Source organism: Tenrec ecaudatus, chromosome 13, assembly GCF_050624435.1.
Source record: "Tenrec ecaudatus isolate mTenEca1 chromosome 13, mTenEca1.hap1, whole genome shotgun sequence".
Classification (NCBI taxonomy): Eukaryota; Metazoa; Chordata; class Mammalia; order Afrosoricida; family Tenrecidae; genus Tenrec; species Tenrec ecaudatus.
Window position 1 is genome coordinate 47,633,379 of NC_134542.1, and position 21,125 is coordinate 47,654,503.

Here is a 21,125-nt window from a genome sequence, read left to right on the forward strand (position 1 = left end):
ACACTTTTATTGGCCCATAATTTGCATATCATGCAATTCAATCATTGAATCACATCAAGGGGCACTGCAGAGTCACCACATCAGTCTTAGTTAGAGCATCCCCCACCCACGGTGGCATCGCCTTTAACATGAGTTTTGCAATCACAGTCCCTTCTTGTGCTCCCTCCCCACTCCGCCCTCAGTGTTTACTCCTGAAATCTCCTTTCCCTCCCTAGCGCCCCACCCCCGACCCCAGGATTCCCTCTATCCCCTCCTATTAGTTCTTATTATGTACCCACTCCTCCTGTGCTTCCCAGTAGGGAGACCCAACAGAAAACTATAAAAAACAAATCACACGAAGGTGGTAAGGCTAAAATCACAATAGTATCATGACACGAGATAAATAATACGTAAGAAGGAAAAGATGCCCAACACCATTCAGATTGCAAGTCTTTACAGGAACCAACAGCCTCATCTTTCTCTTTGGTGGGTGTGAGCCCGTGACCTTGAGGTTGGCAGCCCAATGACTAGACCCCAGGGCTCCTCTCAGGTGAGGAGGCTCGCATTCCCTGTTCTCCAGGACTCTGTCGGCTCCGGGGGGAAGTCCCTCTTTCTCTCCATTTCTGACTTTTCTGGGTTGTTTATCTAACTTCATTTATATCTCAAAGGAGATTGATTTAAGATTAAGACACACCCTTGCACTCATCCTGCCCCATTAAGGTGGCAAAGACAACCCGTTCTGAAATGGTTACACAGGGAAGAAACCAAACCGACTGCCAAAGAGTCGATTCCAATTCGCAGAGATCCTAAAAGGCAGAGCAGAACTGCCACTGTGGGTGTCCAAAATGCTAACTCTTTACCAGGGAAGAAAGTCTCATCTTTCCTCCTTGAAGCAGCTAGTAGCTTCAAACTGCTGACCTTCCAGTTAGCTCCGAGCGTAGCCCACTAAGCCCCCAAGGCCTCCTCACACAGGCATAAAACGGAAACCAAACACACTGCCATTGAGTCACTTCTGCTCATCGAGACCCAGTAGAAGAGGGTAGAATTAGTTCCGTGTGTTTCCTAAATTATAATTACTTCCTAAATTTTAACTAAAGATGAGTAGAAAGCCTCATCTTTCTCTCAAAGAGCAGCTGGTGGTTTTGAGCTGCTAGCCGTGAGGTTAGTAGCCCAACTTGCAACCTACTAAGCCACCAGGGATCCTTACACAGGCATAGACGTTGTTACCATTCAGAACACTTACTTTTGATGAATACAGTTCAATTGATAACATTCTACCTATTGCCCTCCCCCCACACACACACCAAACAATAAATGTCATGACCTTGCCACAAGCAAATCTTGCATGTGAACCAAGCCACACCTTTTGCGTCCTGGGGGAGCATCTCGCGTTTCCCTTGGCAGAGGGCGTGCGGTGTGCGTCACCATCCTCTGTAGGGCATACAGGCTGGTTCTAGCCCCCAGCCGGTCACCTGGAAAGCATGCCCTCTTTCCTGAGTAAACTTTGGCAGAAGCAAAAAGAGCTGTGGGGACTTTGGGACATTTGGGGCTCTGGCTCTGGCCCCAGCATCTGACTTGCCTCTGCCCACCTTCAGATGTGAGACGGAGCACACCCTCCACCACACAAGACACTTCCTCAATGCGTGGGGACTTATCGGTGGGCTGCTGCAGCGGACCGCAGACCCTTGGGCTCTGAAGGGATATACTCAAGGATGGAGTGGGAGGGGCGGAGGGAAGTGGAGCCGACCAGCAACGTGGAAGAATGGGGCATCTGGGACCTCTTCAATCTCCAACTCCTTGAGACAGAAGAAGCTATGAGCACGCCATGCCATGTTACTCCCGCTGCACATCAAAGGACAGTGGCAGAACAAGGACAACGTAGTGTTTCCACTCCGAGTGGGCAGACTGGAGAGAACGAGGAGAGAGAGGGCACCCGCTAAGTCCAAAGGCCGTAAGCAGAACAGTTTACACGAGCTCTCAAGGCTTGGGAATTATCATGTTTTCTGAGACCATATGGACAAGGGACCCGTCCCCCATACTCTGGGTAATCCCACGCTCTAGGAATTCTGGATGGCGGCCCCTAGGCCTCTGGCTTCCGCTCTGTCTTACAAGTCTACTGGGACAGCAACTCTGCTGCCTGGGCTCTGGGCGGGCCCATTCTCAAAGCCCATCTGATTGATAACCCCACCCGCTCGGCCCTGAGCCCAAGCAGAAAATCCCCTCACGCGGGTGCCCTTCAGGCATGGCAAACCCACCTTCTCAGCTTTGGGTGTCAACCCCATCGCTGGCACACCTTGGTGGCTGTCCCACATTATGAAACCAAGTGGTCCAAGATGGAACTCTCTGGAATCTAGGAGGCTGAGGGCCCCTCTTTGAAAGCAATGCCCTGCTGCCCTGCCCCCTCTGACAGATCTGCTCCTCTCCACTGCTCCAAGGACCACAAGGCATTGCTCTGGCCTGCTTCCTGGCCATGGAATTCCAAGGAGCACAGTCTCCTTGCCTTTGGTCTTAAACGGATGGGTTTTCTACAGTAGTAGCTGCTAGAGCCGGCAGTCAGGGGCTTAATCCCCTTTGAATGTAACACTGGGCAGCCATGTCCCCGGTGAAAATTCCAGACATGTGTCGTTTGTTTGTACAACAGAACTGTCCAAAACGTTAAGGGTGTTGTTCTATTTCACACAGCTCGTTTTTACGAAGGAGAAACCATATGGCTCCTTTAAGATTTTGCTTAGAACTTTCTCAACCCTGATACCCAAATTCATCACTTACAAGTTGTACCTTCCACCAAACATCTGAAGGTAATTCTAACAAGTCCTTTGCCACTGCATAAAAAGCACTCTTTCCTCCATTGTCCAGTCTTACGTTACACATTTTCTTCTAAGACCTCGACCAGAAGTGTACATGTGTTGTTGTTAGGCGCCATTAGTCAGTGTTAATTCATATTGACCTTGTGTACAACACAATGAAAGACTGCCGATCCTGCACCGTCCTCGGAATTTCTGGGGTGGCGTGTTCACATGCATTGGCATCCACCTCTCTAAAGGCAACAGCAGAATGGCCTGAGGCAGTGCAGTGGGCTTCCAGGCCCAGAGAATGAGGCAATTGCAGTAAGTATGCCAAACCACAGAGCAAGAAAGTTGAATGCCATCAGATGGAGGACTGCCTGGCAGAGTGGGGTGCCTCCAGGCACTTGATTGCAGAGTGAAGGAACTCTCAAACACTTGCCTATGCAGGACATGAGCCAGGCCAAGAGACCAGGACCCAAAAAGAAACCTACAAGCAGCGATGGCCATGCTGGTTGAAGATCTGTATCCGGAAAAGTTCTTAATCCAGAGCAGTAGCCTGTTACTTCCCCAATACACCCTCCCGTCAGAAGAGTATTGTCGGGGAATTCTGTGTGGCCACTGCAATAAATGATCGAACCCAGCATAAAAGCCGAGGGTGTGTGGGAAGAATGTCTGGTGTTGGAACTGGCGAAACGCTGAAGAGAGAAGCTAAGCACCTCTTCACAGGCGTCACACTTGGGTTGCCGATACTGATAAGGATTCTCTCTCCCCAGAGTGAATTCAGAAGAGGTCAAACCACCCAACACCGCGGCGCCGCTTTTACATAAAGACTGACCCCAACAAATATGTACAGAGGAACTTCAAAACTTTTGAGAGAAAATGGAACTTTAACATGATAGAAATTTCTGAAGCCCCCTTCCTCAAATAGAGTACAATTTTATACGAGAGGGCCAAGTCTGTCCTTGACGTGACCTCCAGATTCAGGTGGATAGACTCAAGGATGTGATTTGGCTTACATGGATTTATTTCCATTTTCTTCAACATAAGGAGCTGAGGTTCCCTGGTGGCTGAGAGAGGACAAGCTGGGCTGTGACCCACAAGGTCTGCAGTTTGGTCTCAACCGGTCACCCTGTCCTTGTTCTGGCTGATGACATTGAGGTTGCCCATTTCTTTCCACAGATGTGGCAAAGTCCACATAAATGTTACTGAAAAGGAGTATTTGCAATGAATACGTCATTGGTCTTGCAAAATTGGATCATGGGGTTTCCTGTGCAGTTTCAATCACTGAATTTCCAAGTGTCAATCCTTCTGGGTTTCTGACCTTTGCATTCCAAACCCCAATGGTTTTATCAATGCAACTTGATAACATATTTGATCCATTTCAGGCTACGGGAGTTGACAGGATTTTTCAATTTCTTCATCTTTGATTTTAGTAGGTGGTGCATAATCTTGAGAAACAGTATATTAACTGGCGGCCTTCTTTGCATTTATTTATTATGCTATCACTAACAGTTAAGAAACCAAATGACATATTGCACTGGGCAAATCTGCTGCACAGGACCTCTTGAAAGTGTTGAAAACCGAAGAAGCCACTTTCAGAACCCCAGTGCTCCTGACCCACGCCGTGGTCCTCTCCAGCTCCTCAAGTGCACGTGACAGCCGGGCGATGAGCAAGGAGACAGCAAATGAACTGCCGCGTTTGAGTGATACTGTTGCCAATACGAAAGAATACTGACAGTACCGTGGTCAGAACACTCCTGAGGAGCCAGGGAGGCCTGATTCTGCCTCATGTACTGCTTTGGACGGGCTATCAGAAGAGCCTAGTCCCTGGAAAGGGACATCAGGCGTGACAGTGAAGAGGGTCACTGAAAAGAGGAGGTGGATGGGCACAGCGGCTACAACAATAGGCATAGTAATTGTGAGGCTGATTCAGGAGCAGGCAGCGCTGCATCCATTGTACAGATGACCACTATGGGGCAGGACGCACTCAGGGGCACCGAACAAGAACAGAATATACGGCCCTCACATCGTGTACCGGCGGTCTCTACACTGACTCACCGCACCAACAACAGTGTTTCAGGGTAGATCTGGAAATGTTCTTTTGAAGATAAAGTGACGCTATTTCCCCTCAGTTTGTCATCGGTGACCTAGTAAACCATGACTGTCCAATTCAAAATGGTGAATACCGGTCCATTTCGCCTCATTGATGCCTAGGATGCCGATCTTTGCATGGTCCATTTCATTGTTAAGGACCTGCGGTTTCCTAGATTCAGCCTTCCTGTATTCCGCGGGTGAGCAGCTGTTCTGCTCATTCTGGTCTGTGCCGTACTCTCAAGAGCCTGTGAAAATACAAGTTACTCAAAAGACCTAATGATTGCTTATTCCTGTACTATTTGTTGCTGTCAAGACCAGTCGTGTTTAGCTGGAAGGGCTAAGGACTTGAATCCTTCTCCCTCCTAACTGGTTTTTGAATCCAATAACTTGAAAAAAATACCTATTTGCTATCAGCAGAGAAACACATGACCAAATTGCTATTGAAAATTGGATTTCACAGTGACCATTTCTGCCTAAAGCGCTGCCTCTGTGGCATTCTTACACAGAGAACAAAGTCTGCTGCCTCAAACCCAGAATTGCAAGCCACACTACCAATTATTGCAAGCTTCCCTTTGTCATACTCATGATTTTAATACATTCTGAATTATGTCTACATATTCTCCCCAGCTGCATCCCGGTCATCTAGAACAGTGTCTGACCCATTGGTGGTATCCAGTAAATGTTTAACTAAAGGACTGATCCACACCAGGCATGTTCATCCACTAAGAAAACAGATATTACAAACCACTGATTCTCAATTATTCTTGTGTCCCAATATGAGACCAAGCACACTACAAGGAGCCTTGTTCAGTTCATTGATCACCTACTAAAAGGTTGATGGTTCAATCCTACCCCCACCAGCAACACCAACCTGGCAGTCTACTCCCATAAAGATCACAGCCTAGAAAACGGGGTCTGTATGATTCCACATCACCGTGGTGACAAACAGCATTCTCACTACAGTACATATGTGGGGCTCAAACAAACTCATGGAGAATTTCCATGATCTTTTCATTCAACACTTGTAGGAACTTCTTGAAATCCCCTCACATAAGCCAGTATATTTTGGTTAGTCTGTGTGCCATGTGTTGAAATTGAACAAATCCTTAAACCAATACACACACACCCCGCCCACTCTGGCGTTGCCTGTCCTACTCTGGTAGTAGGCTGTCTAAAAGCCTAGACAAACAATTCCCCTGATCCCTGTAAGTAATGTGATTTTGCCACAATTCCCATCAAGAGATGGGAGTTTATTTCTTCACCTGTTGGATCTGAATGTGACCTGTGACTTGATTTGACCAAAGGGATAATAGTTTGAAAAACATTTCTGTATTAGAATGAGTCCCCTTTTTATGACTGACTGGAATCCTTTATGTTAGTGACTTCAGGTGGCTTGTTGGAGAGGTCATAGAGAGGAGAGCCAAGACACCCTGACCTAAAGCCTGCCAACTGCCAGGCACAAGAATGAGGCCCTCCAGCCCCGGGTCCAGGCTGCAAAATGGTGAGACTATATTTTCTGCTCTTTAAAGTCAACCAATGGAAATGTTGATTTAGAATGTCTATGAATCAATGATTATAAACTATGGTCTTCAATGGAAATGTTGATTTAGAATGTCTATGAATCAATGATTATAAACTATGGTCTTCTCTAAACCTTCATCTAATTCACAATAAAAAGTTTGTTTGTTTGTTTTTTAATTAAATGATGTGCGATGTGTTGCAAACCACCAATGAGATGGATTGACACCGTGGCTGAACCATGGGTTCAAACACAGTAACAAGTGTGAGGATGGCACAGAGCAGACCGGGCAGTGTTTTCTCTGTTGTACAGAGGTCGCTGAGTCAGAACTGACACCATGGCATCTAACAACAATAGCATGCATCAGTATTTAAATAAAAGTAAATGCAGGATTTAAACAACTTTAAAAATGAAATATCTAATAAAATCATCCTTTTGTGGAATTCTTGTTATAGTAGCACTACGTAACTAAGACACGCAAGGACATCCGTGTATCTGGATAGATGGCGCTGGAAAAACTCAAATATTCGTAGCTACCGCCTTCTTTCCCCTCCAGAAACACAAAAGCATTCCTTTACTGCTGATTGATTGGCTGATGGGGTTTAACATTCTACACGAGTTTTACATGCAAGTATTTGTATGACCAGATTAAGTGTTCTTTTTTAGGGATCAGATAGAATGTGTCCCGACCATGCCACCCCCCTTTTTTTAGACCACTCACTATTATATAAATCAACATTTATATTTATGAATAACATATGATGCTACTTTAAAAAAAACAAACAGCTGTATACTATTCAGAGTTTTATTACATCATCCGTTTTTTAAAAAGGATTAAAAAATAACTCTTTATTGAGTAATAGTTGGAAATCAAGTAGCTGGAGTTAAGATACGATCTTACTTATCTAGAACGGCTATAAAAAAATACCACAGGTGGGTGGATTTAACAAACAGAAATTTGTTTTCCCCCAGTTGAAGAAGTTAGAAGTCTGAATTCAGACTCTGGGGCAGTGCGCTCTCTGTGAGCTCAGGAGGAAGGGAAGGTCCTTGTCTTCTGAACTTTCGATCCTGGAGAATCTTGATGTGGCGACTCTCTTCCCTGCCGATGCTACTTGCCAGTCAATCTGCTCTTCTTCTGTGTTCTACTACGTTACCAATTCAAAACACACCCAGTATTAATCCTGCCTCATTGAGCAAATGGCATGGGGCCACATCTGATCTCCCCAGGTCACACAAAGGAGGAAAATCCAAGCCAACCCCAGCCCCGGGCCAACCACTCCTCCCACTGACTCTCCTCCTCTGCTGGGTTCCATCATCCATTGCCCTGGCCACAAAAAACTCACAGGCAATACTCACGGTTGTGGTGGGTTATTCAGAATTTTAAGGATACAGATGTTTTATCCGAAATGCCTTGTCCTCTGCCTTGTTCCACTCTGCCTCACATTCTCGATGTTTCTCTTCTGCTCAGTCTCATGATCTTGGAACTGCTGTGCTTCTCCACTGCATGGTCTGAGAACCTTACTCTCTGGCACCTCTGCTGGGTCACTACTTCAGAAAGGGATCTAGTAGATCCCTTTCTTCATGGTCATAAGATTCTTTGCTTCTGAGAAGCCTCGCTTATACTCGGCGAAATGGTGAAACTGACCAATTACCTCTATTAACACATCCTATTTACATGACCCCACCCAATTATAAAGACATGGATTGAAAAACCACATTTAAGCAGTTTTGTTTCACCATATTCATTAATATAACAAAGACAACCCATTCCCAAATATAGTCCCCCAAATGGAAGGAACTATACCGACAGATGTAGGTTAGGATTTACAATGCCTATTTCGTAGGAGGTAGACAGGGTGTACAACCCGATTCATTACATTCTACACGTTATCAAAATAAATAAATAGAATTCATATACTTGTCCCATGGAAAACACATTCACCCTATAATGTCTTCCCAAAAGTACCAGGTCAGCTTCAATCACAAAATCTCATCTTCTAAATCAAATCTAAATCAAATATGGGTGATTTTCCATTGTGGGACAAATTCCTCTTCATCTGTGAACCTGTGAAATCTAGACCACAAGTTACCTGTTCCAACATACAGTGGCAGAACAGGCACAGGTAGACATTGCCCTTATCAATGGGAGACAGTAGAAGCAGAGAAGGGATAATGGACGCAATGAAAATCCAAAACCCACGAGAACAATTGGACGTTAACAAATGATCTTTTGGTCCTTGGGACTTCCAGGCAATGACCTGGCCTTATAGACGCTCAATGTAGGCCATAGCCTCTGGATTCCAAGGGGAGGCCCCTGGGCTTTGGTTAAGCTCCACCTGCCAAGCCCAGTGGGAGTCTGCTCTCTTAGCTTTGGATGGCCCTATTCTCATAGACCTATTACTCTGCCCCTTAAGCACTCTCACCCCTCAACTTTGGGCAGTGACATTCATGAATGGTCTCCCAAAACTCTAGGACCAAGTGAGTGAAGATCTGACTCTTAAACCAAGAGATCATGGTCCCACCCTCTGAAACTTAGGAGGCTGTGGCCTCACCCTTTGACACTTGGCAGCCCTACTTCCTCGGCCACTTCCAAGATCTGCTGATCGCTACACTGCTCCTAAGACGACCCTCTTCTTTTCTTGAAGGACAACAAATTTATGTACTTTGGTCAACTCCCTGCCGAGAAGCAGACACCCTTCTTTCATGTTGTTCTAAATTGATGGGCTTTCTGCTGTGGTAATTGGTTGGACCCACTAGTCACAGACATAATCTCCTCCACACAAGATGGTGTAGCCATGTCCTTGGTGAAAATTCCAAGACATGTGTCCACAAACTCTGCCAAATCTTTGTTTCCATATTGGACAGTTTAAATCCATCTCTTCTCACTCGCATTTAACTAGAAGTGGGAATGAGAAACCATACAGTTCCTTTAAGATTCTGCTGAGAAATTTCCTAACACAAAGAAGTTATGCTTTCCACCAAACATCTGAACACAATTCAGACAAGTGCAATCCGTCTTTCACTGTCTAACCACAATGTTCCTCGTTTTCTCTCAAAGCCTCATCAGAGGCACATTTAACATCCACATCTCTAGCAACACTCTGCTGCTGGTACAATATGCACTCTCTAAGATGAGAGACGGTCTCTATGGTTCTCCTCACTTCTAGTTGAGCCCTCACCACAATTGCCTTTGATGTCCACGATTCTATCAGCAGTCTTTTCCGGGCATTCTAGGTTTTTCTATCAGGCACTCAACTCTTCCAGCCTCCATTGCTCAATTCCAATACCACTTCCACATTGTTGTTACTTGTTCCAGTAGAATCCCCATTTCTAGATCGCAAATGTCTTAGGTTGGATTCAAATGGTGAATCAAATGTACACCAAAACCAGTGGAGTATCCACATAACGGGGGAGGGGGTTGAGAAGGAAAGCAGAGACCAGAAAAGAGGGGAAAGGGAAAAGGGGTCACCTTTCTACACATATTCAATTAGCAAGTTTATCTTTTACCTCTCTAGGGCAGACATTAAATCAAGAATGTACAAACATTCTTAAGCCAATCTCTAACGTCAGAGTTCAGAAATGACTAGCATTCCAGAACAAATGCCCTGTGAACAGTCAAATATTTGAGTAGGCCTATCATGATCACAGCAAAAATGTTTAAGTCTTTTCTGGAGAACATTCATCCAGTGTGTCAGTCTGGATTGACTAGAGAAACAAATTCTTTGACACTCATTTATGTGTCAGAAAGAGCTTTATATCAAAGAGCAATTGTATATTAAGAAAAATCCCAGTCCAGTCTAGACCAAGTCCTCAAGTCCAATATTAGGCCATATGTCTGCTACCAGTCTATAAACTCTTCAGACTCACACAACACATGCAATGTTGCTGAATGCAGGAAGATCACTGGCGTGGGTCTCCACGTGACTCCTCCAGCTCCAGGGCTCTGGCTCCATCAGCGTAGCTCCATGTAGCTTGTCAACAGGATTGTCTCACAGGGAGCATGTGTATTCTACCTCTGGGAGGAAGACATGACTTCCCAGAATCCTCAGGAGAAGGTTATGCCCAAGAGAGGCACCACTGGCTATGACCTGATGGACAAGCTAGTCTCCGCCCCTTCACTCAAGTTGCCAGGAGATCATGGAGGTGTCACCTGCAGCAACTTCAACTCTCCAGGTCACAGACCTGACCCAGGCACGACAACACAATGAAGAGCCCACAGGGAAAGTCCCCAAGAAGTCAAAATACATAACCCAGAAGCCATGTCTTTTATTCTGTAAGGATGTCTTTGCAGGGTCACATCTCCAAGAGACTCTACTTCAGGAGAGGGGCCAGATATTAGTATTTTTTAAAGTCTCCCCCAGAAACCCTAACATTCTAAACCAGGGTTGAAAACCATAGCCTTCACCGTCAAGAATCACAGAACCAATTTTACTCTCAACAACAGCAACAATACTAAGCGTATCATCAATACCAAACATCTCGTGTTTTCCTTTAAATTTTCCTATGTAATTAACTCTGGGGGGAAAAAAAATCACACACCCAAATCCTTTGAGCCTTATTTTCATTTACCTATATTTGCAAAAACCTTGGGACAGGTATTTCAACACAACACCAGAAAAGAGCAGCAACATCTGTAAACTGAGATAAGCAAAGGAGATGGCTTATTTCAAATGTTTGATCCTGACTCATCGGAGCCACTGCCAAGAGTGAAGTCCAGCTCCCAGCACTCCCACAGGACAGGAAATTACTGAAACCCAAATGAAGGCTGAGCATGATAGTGGGACAAGAGGAAAGTCAAAGGAAATAGAGGAAAGAGCTAGGTGACAAAGGGTATTTATAGAGGTCCAAAGACTGGAATGTACATATGTAAATATATTTATATGAGTGTAGGGAACAGATCTATGTGCATATATTTACAGGTTTAGTACTAAGGCAGCATACGGACATTGGGCATCCACTCAAGTACTTACTCAATGCAATAACACTTTGTTCTATTAAATTGGCATTCCAGGATGTACACCTTCCTGATACAATTGCTGAAGAAAAATGTGTGCATAAGCAAATGTGGTGAAGAAAGCTAATGGTGCCCAGCTATCAAAAGATATAGTGTCTGGGGTCTTAAAGGCTTGAAGATAAGCAAGTGCCATCCAGCTGAGAAGCATCAAAGCCCACATGGAAGAAGCACATCAGCCTGTCTGACCACAGGTGCAGAAGGGACCAGTTATCAGACATCAAAGAACTAAATATCCTATCAGTGGGTGCCCACCTTCCTGACACGACCACTGAAGACAAACATGTGCATAAGCAAATGTGCTGAAGAAAGCTGATGGTTCCTGGCTATCAAAAGATATAGCGTCTGGGGTCTTAAAGGCTTTTAGATAAACAAGTGGCCATCTAGCTCAGACGCAACAAAGTCTTGGAAGAAACACACCAGCCTGTGTGACCACGAGCTGACAAAGGGATCAGGTATCAAGCATCAAGAACAAAAAATCATATCATTGAAAATGGAGGTGAGTGCAGAGTGGAGACTCAAAGCCCACTGGTAGCCAACAAAACACCCCTTACTGAAGGGTTGTGGGGATGAGATGAACCAGGCAGAGTGCAGGGTAGCAATGATGAAACATATAACTTTCCTCTAGTTCTTAAATACTTCCTCCCCCTCACTATCATGATCCTAATTCTACCTTACAAATCTGGCTAGACCACAGGATGTACATAGGCACAGATAGCAACTGGAAACACAGGGAATCCAGGACAGATGACTCCTTCAGGACCAGTGGTGAGAGTAGCGATGCCTGGAGGGTGGAAAGAATGTAGGGTAGAAAGGGGGAACTGACTACAAGAATCTATGTATAGCCTCCTCCCTGGGGGAGGGACAGCAGAGAAGAAGGCAGGGGGAAATGTCAGACAGTGTAACAAGACAAAATATTAATAATAATAATAATATATGAATGATGAAAGGTTCATGAGGTAGGGGAAGTGGGGAGGGAGGGGGAAAATGAGCAGCAGATATTAAGGGCTCAAGCAGAAGGCAAATGTTTTGAGAATGATGATGACAACAAATGTACATATGTTCTTGACACAATGGATGTATGTATGGATTGTGATAAGAATTGTGTGAGCCCTCAATAAAATGATTTAATAAAAACTGCCCCTGGCGCTTTCCACGACTGTCACTCTGCTCACAGTAAGTACAATTTCACCAAGATCAAGGATATGTGCATTTAGATATATACGCCAAACATATATGAAATGTAAAATGTCACAAATCGACAAATACCCTTATTACATGCAAGTCACTGATTTTTTAGTTCAATGCAATTCTTTCAAGTTGTTTTTAACCCACATATCCTATCACACTCCATCAGTTTTATAACCCATTAATGTGATGAAACTGCATCTTAAAAAATATGAGGCTTCCACAGTCCATGGAAAAATCCAGGATCTTTAACCCCATTTTTCCACGAGTTTTTGGAAGCTGCCTCGACCTTCTACAGAGCACTTACAATTGTCCTTAACCTGTTTGAAGCTGTTCATCCCTCTAACCTGTCACTGCACGTTCTGAACCGTGTTTGTCCAGAAAAGCACACATATAATTTATTTATATAAATGTACATGGAACTTTGCACGTATTTCTGGATACACAGGGTACACACACACTCCCCTCTTAAGGACAGGCACAATAACCCACACAGAAAAGGAATGCAAAGCAGGGAAAACAGGACAGGGCTAGGTAGGGCAAGGAACAGGTGACTAATAGGCCAAAGAGCACAAAAATATGGTGCCACTTAGGGGAAGAAGCAATAGTCCCATGGGTCAGTTGCCTCCAAGAGCTTTAATGCAGGACTGTATTAGAATAAAAGGCCCTGGTGGCACCGTGGATTAAGCACAAGGCAGCTAATCGAAATGCTGGTCCTCAGAATCTACCAGGCCCTCTGAGGATTATGAGCCAGTCAGCTTCCATTACCCACTGGAACCCACCGCCACCAACTCCATTCTAACTGATGGGCACCCTCGTGGGGTTTCTCAGGCTTCGCAAATCTCTACAAGAGCAGACAGCCTCACCTTTCTCCCAAGGAGCAGACAGTGGGCTTGACTGCCGAGCTTGCAGTTAGCAGTCCAGCATGTACCCAACGGTGCCACCATGGGGCAGGACTCTGTCCTAGGGGGTCCCTAAGAATCAGAATAGACTTGGCCAGCATGGGGCCGACTTTGTATTAGAACACAGCATAAGTAATCAAAGGCCAAAGTGAGGCAGACTGTGCTGCTTCTGATGCCACGGATATATGCAACATTTTAAAACAGTATCTAGCCCCCCCAAAAAATTCTTTTCAAATAAAATAATAAAACACAAGCTTTACAAATTAGTGAATCTCAATTTTGTAAAATTATATGTATATTGCTCAGCCACACTACAAACATAAAGCATTATTATATGAATACAAAAATACTAATTTTACATCTTTTATATCATTTCTCCCAAGAGCAAGATTAAGATTTTTGAAAGCCCTAACCCCTGAGATGTTTACAATGCAATTCCCCATGCTAACCTAAAACTAAAATACAGCAGGTAAACCATCAAATACTTAAGGAAATCCTACAGTGGCCTGGTTTCACCATATGACTGTTAAGAGACCTTTGTTTTTAATAACAAATTCTTCCAAAACACATCTGTAAGAGTCCTGCTGTGCTGAGCCTGCCAACTTACCAGTTTCTTTAGGGCCTTCAGAATACATTTTAACTATTTATCTTTCTGGAGTTCATTAAAAACTTGGTCCGAAACCAATGAAAGTGCTGCAATAGAATGTACACTTAAGAACCTTTATAATGAACTATTGTCATAATCCCCTAAGATGGACATGAACCCTCTTTCTTAATAGAAAACAGAGAAATTAAGTATTGGGCCTAGGAAGCTTTGTCTAACAGTGGCCAAGAGTGCCTAATCAGAAGTTTGTCTTATACAATACCTTACATCATTAAGAAATACCAGAATACAGTGTCCATTCAACTTTTTAAAGATGCACAACCTATCGACAAACTCACAATAATCAACTGTGCTAAAATGCTTTTAAAAAAACATCTCTAGGATTCCCTGAAATTCCCTTGAAGAGGGCCTTTGTCTTAATTCAGAGCTTTGGTGTTTTTTAGACACAGCTCAAAACTGTGCAGAATTGCCTAAGTGAAAATAACAAAGGCAATTCTACATGGGTCTTTTTTTCCAATCATTTTATTGGGGACCCTTACAACTCTTATCACAATCCATACATACATCAATTATGTAAAGCACATTTGTATATTCGTTACACTCTTTAGTCTCAAAGCATTTCTCTCCAATTAAGCCCCTGGCATCAGCTCCCAATTTTCCCCCCTCCCTCATGAACCCTTAATAATTTATAAATTATTATTTTGTCATATCTTATACTGTCCAACATCTCCCTTCACCCACTTTTATGTTGTTCATCCCCCAGGGAAGAGGTTATATGTAGATCTCCCTCTCTACCCCACTCTCCCTCTACCCACTGGTCCTGAAGGGATCATCCATCCTTGATTCCCTGTGTTTCCAGTTCCTATCTGTACCAGTGTACATCCTCTGGTCTAGCCAGATTGGTAAGGTAGAATTGAGATCATGATAGTGGTGGGGAGGGAGTGGGGGAGCATTCAGGAACTAGAGGAAAGTTGTATGTCTCATCATTGCTACATCACACCCTGACTGGCTCATCTTCTCCCCATGACCCTTCCGTAAGGGGCTGTCCAATTGTCTACAGAGGGCTTTGGATCGCCACTCCACACTCCCCCTCATTCACAGTGATATGATTTGTTGTTCTTTGATGCCTGATACCTGATCCCTTCAATGCCTCTTAATCACACAGGCTGGTGTGCTTCTTCCACGTGGGCTTTTTTTGCTTCTGATCTAGGTGGCCGCTTGTTTGCCTTCAAGCCTTTAAGACCCCAGACGCTGTATCTTTTGATAGCCGGGCACCATCAGTTTTCTTCACCGCATTTACTTATGCAGCCATTTGTCTTCAGTGATCGTATCGGGGAGGTAAGCACACAATATGATTTTTTTGTTCTTTGATGCCTGATAACGGATCCCTTCAGCACCTCGTAACCACACAGGCCGGTATGCTTCTTCCATTCTACATGGGTTTTATATGGTGCCACACACACACACAAACCAATCTACTATATATCACTATTAAAATATCTAACTCAATATATACACTCCACACCACAATCTTAAAAATAAGAGGTCAACATGCAACATGTATTCATGTTACCAGTAACAGCCAAAGGTCATCAAATGTTTATTTTGTGCTACGGAGACATTAACGAGCTCTTTAATCCTCGAACAAATCGACACAATCAGTGCAATTATTAGCACTATTTTTGCAGAGGAAGAATCTTTAGACAGAGACAGTTTCTTAAAGACGTATGCAAGGTTTAACAAGTAGTTAACGCCAGAGGTGGAGCTTGAGACCCAGGCTCCACAGCCAAGTCTGTGACCCAGGGAATACCCCAACCCACTGTCAGGTGGGCTACAGCTCAGCACAACCCTTGTACCTGGGGGGGGGGGGGTGCTTTTGAACTGCAAAGCTATACCTTTCTCCTCAGGAGCAGCTGATGGGCTCAAACGGCCAACCTGGCAGTTAGCAGCCCAATGCTTAGCTCACAGCGCCACCAGGGCTCCTCTGCCTACAGAACATCAGCTGCATGCCAGAGAAGCTTATGAATTACATCAAGCCATGAAAGTGTTTCCATCAAGGTAAAGGCACCCAGGAGCCCTTTGAAACACCAACCACGGAGCTTCAAGCAAGCTGGGCCCACGGATGATAATGGACCCAAGACAACTGGATCAAGGACCCTCGGCAGGTCAGCTCTGGGAAGATGGCCTCACCAGTTCCCTAGGGGTCTGAGGGCGCTTCAGACAACTCATGGGAATTTTCCCTTATCGTTTCATTCCATTTCCCCCCTCATATTGACATGCCTTGGCCCCTACCCATGTTCCTGCTTCTTCCAACTAGCTAGCTGCCATTCTGATCGCCTGCTCCACTGCGACAGCTGGTCTGCCTCAACGATCCTGACCCACAGTCTCGCCTTGGACATGACCACTAGGGTCTCTCGGAATTCTAACTGCCAACCTCTGCTTCCGCGGATTATGTTATTGTTTCAGTAGTTCTCAGCTCAAAATCGGGGAGAACGAATTTCCCCCTCTCGTGTTTTTGGTTATCTCCTCTGGGGTCTTAGAGGAGGAGTCCTGCTCATGGGCCAGGAAGTCATGCCCAGCAGACGCTGGCTCCTACCCCAGACAGGACAGCAGGCAACGGCACTTTAGTGCCGTCCAAAGAAATGTCTGAACCACCACCAATTACCACTGTGCTTCTTGTGCTGCCAGAACTCTCAGACAATGAATTACAGAACTATATATGAATTCTATGCCACGCCGAAATACTGGCCAAAATAATTCACCGTGGGCAGCTTTTACATCAGAACAGGTTAATACAATATCTCCCTATCGTCATTGAGATAAGTCCTGTGATGTGGTAGGAATTTTCCAAATAGTTCCCACATCTAATAAACTCTCTTAACTAAGATACAAGGGGCTCCAGTGGTGTGTGTTGTGGTTACCCACTGGGCTGAGATCCGCATGGTCGGCAGCTGGAACCACCAGCAGCTCCATGGGAGAAAGACGGGGCTTTCTACTCCAGCAAACACTTAGAGTCCAGAGTCTGGGAAACTCACAGGGGTCGAGATGAGCCAGCTTTGACTCGATGTCAGTAAGTTGGTTTGGAACTAGTCCTAGTAGGCCAGAGTCGTCCTATGTTGTAGGTACACCACTGTTGCGCTGTTCTAAAGCTTAAAAAATAAGGAGAGGCTGATTGAGAGCAGGAGTAAAGGAAAATCAAGTGTAAGCAAGGAATGCCAGGGCAGAAGGGAAGAAAGGGGAAGAGCAAGGCTGGGAAGGGAAGAGATGCTGCCCGTGAGAAAACCTATTTCTCAAACCTGGGAGGGAAATCATTCCACTGGCCCGACAACAATGTTCAGAGGGCAGGAAGGGACCAGAAAGACGGGCTAATAGAAATGGGAAACGCGGGAAGGGACGAGAAGACTGCTGTTCTATTGAGAGGATTTCAATTAATAAGACAAGGCAGATGTGTACAAGCTGTTGAGTGGGAAAAGAATTTGCTCCACACACTTTCAGTAAAACCACAATAAAATATTTTAAAAAATCATTCTGGACTTCACTGAAATGTACTCTATTCTTAGTATAGAATTACAAGGGGACTGCAACTCTTTCTTGGAAAGAAATTCTTTGTCTTTTCATGGCATATGAAGTGTTTAGAACAGCAGCCGATACACAGCAAAAACTTACTAAATGCTTGACATCAGTTACTATATGACTGATGAGAAAACAGAAGCTACAAGGAGGGAAAGGACTCGCCCAAGGTCTCACAGACCGTATGCTGCAGAGCCAGGTCTGGAGTTCAGTACTCAGCAGACAGCCTCCAACGGGGACTTGACAACTCAGGCCTAAGTGCTTCCTAACCCCAACTTCAGATACAGTTCCAATCAAAATACTTAAACCTATTACAGCAGAGTAGTCATGCTTTGGGCTACTAACCATGAGGTCAGCAATTGGAAAACAACAGCCACTCTGAGGGACAAAGAAAGGGCTTTCTACTCCCATAATGAATTACAGTCTCAGAAACTCAAAGGTGCCATTCTATCCCGTCCTATAGGATTACTGTGAGTCAGAATCAACTTGATGGAGTGGGTTTGGGGTTGTTATTATTACAAATATAACATAGTACTACATGATGAAACAACTCTCTAAACTTGCTACACTCTACCCTTGAAACAACTCTCTAAAAGGAAAAAATTCACAATCACCAATGGCTTCAAGAACTTACAAGAGTTGGCCCTTCCAAGTTACTGCCCAAAATGACTGCTTTAAAAAACGTTTTCTAAAACTGTCCAAGAGACAGACCATACTCAGCAATTAGACACACATTTCTCTTAAGCCTCGTGATTTGCTAGATTCCCCAGCTTTATCTAGCCTTCTAATGCATGTCTCCATTCAGACACTGAAGTCGCAGTCTTGAAATACACACAACTTGTTCTGTGTTTACTGCACCTCTCCCTCTCAGCAGCCTGGGAGACCGAGAGCTGCTCATGGGGGGTCACTCCGACACCAGATCCAGGCATTTTCTTCTAACCCATCCAGGATCCCTCCTCTCTCCACCTCTGAGTCAAGGAGACTTGGGGATAGCATGAAGACCGCGCTCTTGCTTCACACAAACTGTCGGGGCCAGCTTCTCACAGTGAAAGCTCATCAACATGGAGAAACAAGAAGGTGTAACTCCAACGCTATAACCACCTCCCAAAAAACTAGCATATTCCAGAAGATAACTCACCACTGTTATCTGCCACTATGACTCCCAGGGACTGGGACGAAGGTGGAAGGAGGTTACTAGGGAAAGAGAACTACACAACTCCATAAGACTGGGAAACAACCAAGCCACAGGAGACACCACTGGTCACTGGCCCTTTATCAGCCTTGATTTCTGAGTGAACTAACGACTACATCGTAAGGAGCCCTAACGGTATAGTGGTTGCAAACCGCAAGGTCAGCAGTTCAAAGCCTGAAGCCGCTCCTTGGTTTTGATGAGGCCTCTGCTCCTCTAAGGAGTCACAGCCTTGGAAACTCACAGTGCAGGTCTAGTCAGAAAGAGTCAGAACTGGCTCAAGGGCTGAGGGTTAGGTGTGGGGTTAGGATTCAATGTGGTGGCGTGATGGTCATTCTAAGACAAGCAGTCAACTAATCACAGTTCACGATCCAATTTTTTAGTTTAAAACTTCCCTGATTGTTGTCTGATGAGACCATGCATGCAGGATCCAGCTAAGGCCTCCCCAGACTCCTGATCGACAGAAACAAGTATGTGCGTGTTGCTTCTAGTCACGAAGCTTGTGGTTATCTGTTACGCAGCCCAGAAAACTAATGTACTCACGACTAATTCCCAGGAATATACATGACAGCCATATGGCAGGACATTCATGTGTATAAGCCAGTGCTTCTCCACCTTCCCAATGCCGCGACCCTTTCATACAGTGCCTCATGTTGTGGTGACCCCCAACCATAACATTATCTTCGTTGCTACTTCATAACTTTAATCCTGCTACTGTTATGAATCGGGCGACCCCTGTGAAAGGGTCGTTGACCCCCAAAGGGGTCACGACCCACAGGTTGAGAATTGCTGGTATTAAGTGAAATGCATTTTTGTAGCTTTAAATATATATATATATATATATATATATATATATATATATATATTTATATATGTCACAAATACGTATGTACATGCATATAGCTGTAGCATGCGTTCGTTCCAAAATGTCTTTGATCTGCCGCCACCTTTTCAGGGAAAAAAATTACTCAGTTTCTCCTGCCAATGCAAGGTTTTTGTACTATAGCCCATAATCCAGGATGGAGTCTAAGTGTCTACTCTGCAGCCCCGCTGGATCGTCCAGTGACCATCGCCCACCGGGAAATACTGCTATATAGTTGGGCTTCACAATATTTTAAACAGAAGATACGGTGAGTATATATTTTGAGTATCTTTCACTAAAAGTACCTGATCTCATCCTTGCAGGCATCTGTCTGAGGGCTGATTTCTGAACCTCAGGACAATCTCTACCTGACTTTTAAAGGAGTACCTCTGACCACTACGTCTACTTGAGCTTAAGCTGCTAAAACTGAGTGACTGACGGATGTTGCCCACCCAGTCTGCCGACTCAGGCAGAAAACAAGCTAAATTTACTTTCAGCACCAAAAATACTGGTCAGAGAGCAGACACCTTGGTTCTCCAGCGTCCAGAATTTTCCCTGGCCTTGTTTTAGCCTAAATTGCCGTTTTCCTGTTCCTGAACAGAACCACTGACCTGACCAGCCACCCTAAAAACAGACTCATGTCTGGCTGGATCTCAGCTCTGCCATCTCCAAGTGACAAAAAAAAGTTCACATGGAACCTACCGACCTACCGCTGCCCCACTGGCAGGGGGAGGTTGGAAGGAGGCATGACAAAGGACAGGAAGCTTCCAGAAGAGCAAGACTCCAGGACTGCACGACCAGCATTTCCCAAGCGCAGAGCAGGCCCCAGGTGCCAGCACCCCTGCACCAAGCAGCATGCCAGCCTGAGCTCACGCTGCTGAGAGGGAGGAACCAGAGCCAAGCTGGCTCTGGCCCTGAAGGCTCATTCCCCTGTCCACCCAGCTTTCATCTCCTCTCACCTGACCTTGCTCCATCCACCTCCAGGGGACAGACGGCCACAGGGGCCCTGTCAAGATCCGGAGCTGTTCCCAGTCTGCTCCAATGAAGACTGACAGTCTCAGAAACCTAAAAGTCGGACCTAAGTCCCCGTCTGAGCCAGCCACCCACTCAGTGCTTTCCAGACGGGTGGGAGAAGCCCCTCAAAGCACAGCGCCGCTCCCAGGAGTCTCCGTTTTACTCAGAGTAGGGGGAGGAAAACACTGAAGGGACACACACCCAACCCCGAGAAGAGAACGCTGACTTGGGAAGTGAAGATTTCAATAAAATGTCCCTAAAGCCGATCCACTACATCTTTGGGGCACCGTCTCTGCCCTGAGGGGTTCCACAGAAGGAGCACTCCAGAAGAACATTTAGGGTGGATTCGAAGCATGGGTCTTCACTGATGAAATGCTCCCGTGGGAAACCTTGTTTAAGTGAGAACT

At 45.1% G+C, this 21,125-nt stretch overlaps 1 protein-coding gene across 4 annotated transcripts in view; it reads right to left on the bottom strand.

The window, feature by feature from the left end:
* Nucleotides 1-21,125, bottom strand: part of MYO1B (myosin IB) — a 188,330-nt gene that overhangs the window by 121,062 nt on the left and 46,143 nt on the right. The window lies entirely within an intron of this gene.